We start from the raw sequence: 6,387 nt of genomic DNA, 5'->3' as shown, positions 1-6,387 counted from the left end.
CTGTAAAGTCATTGAATAAATAGTTATATTTCTTATTACATTTTGAATCATATACTCAACAAATAAAAGGTACTCACATTTGATTATTTTTCTCCTTTTATTAAGAATATTTGTACTAATTTTTATTTCAGCATGTTGTGATGGAAATCTTCAGGAGACCAAGATGTTTTAAGCACAAGCATTTTATTGATGCTCAGTGCATTGAGGAGAAGAGTGATAAGTAATACAGTCAGCAAGTTAACCAGTAATGCCACCCCACATTCCTGAAACTGTCCTCCGGAAGGGGCGTATTTAAACCCAGGAATCTCAATCTCAAGCTCACACATGAAGACTATTGGATACCTAAATGTAAAAAAAGAGCTCACATCTTAGCGAACTCACATTGTCGTACTAAGAGGGACCAACGGAACATGAGAAAAAGACACTGAGTGTTTGTGATCTCTACCTTATCAGTATGTTCACAGCTATTCCAGAAACAGACAGTGAACTATAAACAACATGTGAATGACCTGTGCACAGACATTCCCTGAATAAGACAATACAGAAAAAGAGAATAAACTTAATGAAAGAGGGAAGATTCCCTCACATGTGTAATAAGATATAAATAAATAGAAAACACTTTTCAACTATAGTTGCAAACAAAAAACATTTAGTGCAAGCCTAAAATGTAAATATGGCCAAATTTATCAAAACCAAAGAGATAATACTCTCTAACGCTATAGAACTAGGACTTCTTTTCAGTACAAGGTCCTTCTCCTGTGCAGAATTATGCCATTCTTTGTCACATTCACTCTCCTCCACGTTTGTTTGTGTGAACACAAAGCATCATCCAAATTACAAAAAATAACTGCCATATAGAGTGTGACTTGTGCCACAATGAAACGATAGAGCATAATATGAAATGGTATGCATTTTGCTATTGTCACACAATGTATCTGGTTATCACACAGCCCTATGAACGAGAGAAGAAAGTATTAACAAATGTTAAAGAAAGAAAACATACAGTAATCCCACTACTGCACATACAGTAGCTATCACCTTATACAGTCAGGTCTTCATGCATCCCCAGAGAAGATTTAGGCCTTTATATGCTAACATTGTTATCATTTTCTTTTTTTTTATTGTTGCTATTTATTGTTGTCGTTCTAATTGAAGTTAATGAATTCCTACACTGGTTGCAAATTATTTCTTGAGATGACAGCTCTGGCTTCTGGTTTTCATTTAAAAAAGCAGCAAAAAATAGAAAGCTAAACCTATCATCATCAATTATACGAAATGCCAAAACATATTCATTAATAATCCACTTGGGTGGATTTGCATACGATTATGCACTGTTTCCAATTAAGTAGAGAGGGTGACATGTTAAAGCCATGTGGTGTCTAAATATAAGCTGATGTGTGTTTGCCTCCTCATGGCATCCATCTTCCATGAGGATGCTCTCATTAAAGGTGTCTCTTATTAACACGGGCACCTTTTGAAATGAAGAGCCTGCACAGTGTGCCAAAGGATTATAGTAGTCTTGAAAACTGCACACTTCCTCTGGTTGTTTAGTTTGTATTTGATTTTGATGAAAATGTCAAAAAAAGAAAAAACATGTATAATCGGTGTAAAGTACTCCTGTGTTGTTATTCAGTCTTGCACATACTGAGGGCCCCAGCTTTCGAAGGTACCGACTAACTAATATGGTTCCATTCTAGTTCTTTAATATTCTGTTATGACTGTTTTTTTTAATTCCACTTGGGAAGGAAGCTTTTCATTTGTTGTAATTATGTGTACTTCTTATGAGCACTCTGATTTGTGAACAGACCAGCATGGTAGGGCTCTCACTTCAATAACATTGATATACTAAATCAATAATGCATGATTAAAACATTAGTTTTTTTAAGATTAAAAATATGCAATACAATTTTAAAAATGCAATATAGACTCTGGTTGGACCCCCAGGGTTGGGATCCATTTCTTAAAACCATATCCTGAAGTTGCAAAACTTTCATGAACTGGTTGCAAACAAGAAACTGGCGATAAGCCAGACAAGAACCTCAGTATTGGACAATTCTGTAAAAACTCGGATCACATCCAGTGCCAAGGATTTTAAATTGTCGCTTTCTACAATATCTGTGCATGGCAGCTATGGTGTAACTAAGGTAAAGTTAGAGTTAGGCTACTAAAACTCTTTGTAGAGGCTAGGGGAAGACCATGGTCATGGTTAAAAATGAAAGTCTAACAATTCTACGACTGTGTACTTTAAATCTTTGCTCAGATGAAACGATATGTAACTATGGCCTATTGTTGTCAATTATGGACTGCAAAGGATTTATTCATTTTAAAGCCTGTTGTTGCATGTTTTTTGTTTGTTTTTTTTTCATGTGAACACCAGAGGAGTAAAAGAACAGTGGTGTCAGACTGTATGAACTGTCTTTGTATCCTCCCTCTTTCTCTACTTCATTCATCACCCTCGTCTCCACATGTCTCTGAGGCAGAGGCTGAAGAGACAGGGCATCTCAGCCCTTATTGCCCTGTGTGTCAGCCTCTATTGTGGGGAGAAAAAAAAAACAAAAAAACAAAAAACTGACTGCCAGTGAACTGCTACAGAACTGCTGGCTCAACCCCGAAGGAGCGTCAGAAAACGGACGACCTCCCACCTCCAGCAGTGACTGGCTGTGTTTCTGCAGAGTAAACTTCAGTCGAATAGTCATACAAACAGAAATAAGCTGTGGTGAGGGGGTGTATATGTATGTGTGTGCGAGTTTTTTTTGTGTTTTTTTTTTTATATGACTGAGCTCATTTGCTTTTATCAGTGACCCGATTGATCTGCCCTCTGACCCCAGCCTAGCTGCTCAGCTCCATCGCACCACCGGGAGAACCACACTTGCATGACCTCCGACCCTTTATGTGCTTGTTAGGGTTGTTGAATGTAGAAGGTTGTGAACTCCATAGAATATAGAATTCTATTGCTATGGTGACTGCGGCCACAAACTGCCCTTTAGTCATTTCATTTCATTCCAGAGGCATGGGCTTTATTGATTCGTTCATTTTGCCACTGTTATAATTTTCTTTTTTTTTTTTTTTCATTTCTACACTGTCTCTTGCCTGTCTTTTGTGGACACAATTTAGAAGACAATGAATGCTTCACATTGTTATTTTATGTGTATATTTTGTGAATATGATTAAGTATTTCTGTAGGTTGCTATTTGTATTCCAACTGTATGACCCCTGCTTGATGATCAGCTGCACTGCATTAACCATTTGTACTGGTCTGAATGACAAACCACAACTTTTGTATTTTGGCAGTTTTTTTTTTTTTTGATCCTCCACATTTGCTCCTTGTACACATCACTCTCCATTAGTTTTTACTGTCATGAGGATGGCCTGTTTTTACTGCAACACAAACCAATATTTGCATATTCAGGTATTTTGTCCCCTGTTAATAAAAGAACTCCTACTCACTCCTGCTACTTTTCCCACAGGACTGTATATTAATGTTCAATAAAGCCAGATTCTGTATATACATTTCTCTCTCCCAGGTCTCTTTGTATAAAACACCACTGTGCAGTGAGACAAACTGTCTTTTAAAGTAACATTGTTGTAAGGCCTTTTTAGCAGGGTATTTATCTTATTATCATTGCCACTATTTTTGTTTTGTGACATGTGTGGATAAAAACACACTCTAAACAAAAACACAATTACACTTGTGGGTGATTATTTCAGTATGTCTTCATAAAGGACAACAAAACCAGTTTCATACTCGGATGCTAGATTACCCTAAATGTGACTCCTTTACTTCCAGTGATCCCAGTAATGATGTGATAAGAGATGCTATGTGTGCACAGTGACTCACATTTATGTGCTTCAATCTCATTATGTTCTACTCTGTGAATGGATTACGTTTTTACACTGCTATATACGAACAGTGACATACATGCAGGCAATGCATGCCCTAGGTCAACCCGAGCTTTTTGCCATAAAGGCATGCATTTAGCCCTAAAGGAAAGTAGGTCTCTAACCCCAGCAGTGTTAAATCTCCATTCATCCACACAGAGTGATGTAACCCCCCCATCACACTCTCTTCTCACTCTGCTTTCATTCCTCGACACTAAGAGCAGCCAGCAGGCAGAAACAACCAGACAAAAAAAGGAAGTTTTATCAACCAACTTCCTGTTCCTCTGGGATGCAAAAGCATGTTCTTCCAGACCTGTCTCAGTCTGGGTCACCATAGCCAATCACAAAAGGGTAGAGTGCCACCTATTGGTGCACAACCCGAATCCTCTCTCCTCTCCATCTCCACCTATCCACTCTCCCTCCTCCCACAGACACGCTGGCGCTCAACTCCTACACACTGACTCACCATATGCTTTTACACACGCACAGAGAAAATCACAGTTTGAGCACACTGTGTCCACACACGCACACAGACTGACATGTGGAAATATCTTGGTGTGTGTGTGTATATGTGAGGATGCACATGCATATGTTGCTCATGCATGAATTAATATCTATAAAAGGGATAAGAAACTTTTTTTTAAATTAGCAATTTGTTCATCAATAATCAAATGAAAAGGTAATATTTCATGAAATTCAATTCAAGCTAACAGAAATTTTTACAGACCAACACATTCTATTATACCTGATCTATGAAAGGCAAAAAAATATCAATGTAAGGTAACACAAGTGTCACTGAGTCGAGCTGGAATAATAAAGATGGAAGCGTGACAAGTGTTTCTGGCATGCAGAAGTTGTGTATATTATTTGCTGTTACAAATAAGATTTAGACTCACAAACATCTAAGGTTACGCACCTTTTTAGAGATGGTTTTATCTACAGTGAATCATTATGTAACGTGAGTTCTGTGAGTGTGTCCCTCTTGAGTTCAACCAGTGAAGATGCTTGGCCTCCACAGTCATGGTGATGTGAACTCTTGAAGGAATAGCTGTTTGAGCAAGGATTATAAGTGTAGGCAGAGACAAAGGGAGGCAGCTTATTCTGCTGACCTTCGACCCCTCAGGAAAAAATGTTTATACACATGTACACACACACACACTCTCTCACACACACACACACACACACACACACAAACACACGTAAACATATGTTCCCACTACACAGGCACACTATCAGTGGAGTGAGTGAGGGCGGCCGAGCCAAGGTGTAGCTGTGTCTCAGTGCTCGTCCACTGTTAACGATTTCCACAGCGCTGTCAGCAGGCACCATATTAACCACATCCGATTCAGTCAAATGCCAGACTGTCACATGCAGTCTGATTCATCATCTTTCCACACTGTCAACCCAGGATAGAAGGAGATAGAGAGACGGGAGAAGGGAGAGAGAGAGGGGGCAGCGAGGAAACAGAAAGGGGAAGGTGAGAGGAAATATGCAAAGATAGGAGAGCTGAGGGGAAAGTCAGGAATCAACTAAGGAGTGGATAGTGAAGAAAATCAGAAGGAGTGGGATATCATAAATAGAAAGAGGGAGGGGGATGGGGGATTTGGATAAAAGCTGAATAAATAAAGGAGCACACAAGCAGAACATCCCGCTCGCTCGTGCCTGACGTGGCAAGCTGGTGTTGGAGAGGAAACATAACAGCACAAACCAGCCAATAACCCGGAAACGCTGAGTGTCACACAGATGGGAAACATACTCCAGCTTCTTTCTGTCTCTCTCTCTGTGTGACAGAGCCCCAGAAACACGAGCAGTGGTGTTTTGTGTGCCGGCTGAATCTCATTTCATTTCATTCCGTCTCCTTTTCCTCTGAAGGATGTAATGTGGTGTCATGCACGCAAATCTCTGATTCCATTTGCTGCTCAGAGGCAGTGTGGTATATGAAACAGTGCTTACAAGGTTTCACTTGATGCGGAGTATCTTGAATGGCACTACCAGCAGGCATATCACATTTCAGCTTTTGAATATGTAGGGAAAAAATGGGCCTGAAGTGTTTTGAAGAGCATTGATCCAGCAAGGCTTTTGTGGTCATTATACAGTCAATTTCTTATCGACCCAAGGAGAAATCCTCAGTGTTTAGTGATAATATGCAATGTGTCACTGTGTGAAATGTAAATGAGATCTGAAGAAGCTCATCACAGCTGGAGTGACTTTCTAACTGTCACTTGTTGCTAAATAACTTTGAACAAAGAGAGATTGCTCTTTAGACTGATGACAAGATAATTGATGCGTCTTTTTCTTTTTTTTTCCTTTTTCTATTTACGTCACAAACATGGAAATTTATTTATCACAGGATACACTGCAAATACACCAGCAGGGAGACTGAACTTCATACACGAATATTCTTGTCCTATAAATTCCTACAAGTCAGGAGGAGTACTCCAAGTCTGATTCACCAAATTCTCCAAACCATGCAAATATGTTGTAAATCGCTTGTTTCAGACTGATGAA

The sequence above is a fragment of the Trachinotus anak genome, unplaced genomic scaffold, assembly GCF_046630095.1.
Source record: "Trachinotus anak isolate AG129_WGS33_773 ecotype Australia unplaced genomic scaffold, CSIRO_AGI_Tana_v1 ptg000024l, whole genome shotgun sequence".
Taxonomy (NCBI): domain Eukaryota; kingdom Metazoa; phylum Chordata; class Actinopteri; order Carangiformes; family Carangidae; genus Trachinotus; species Trachinotus anak.
This window is presented reverse-complemented; position numbering follows the sequence as displayed.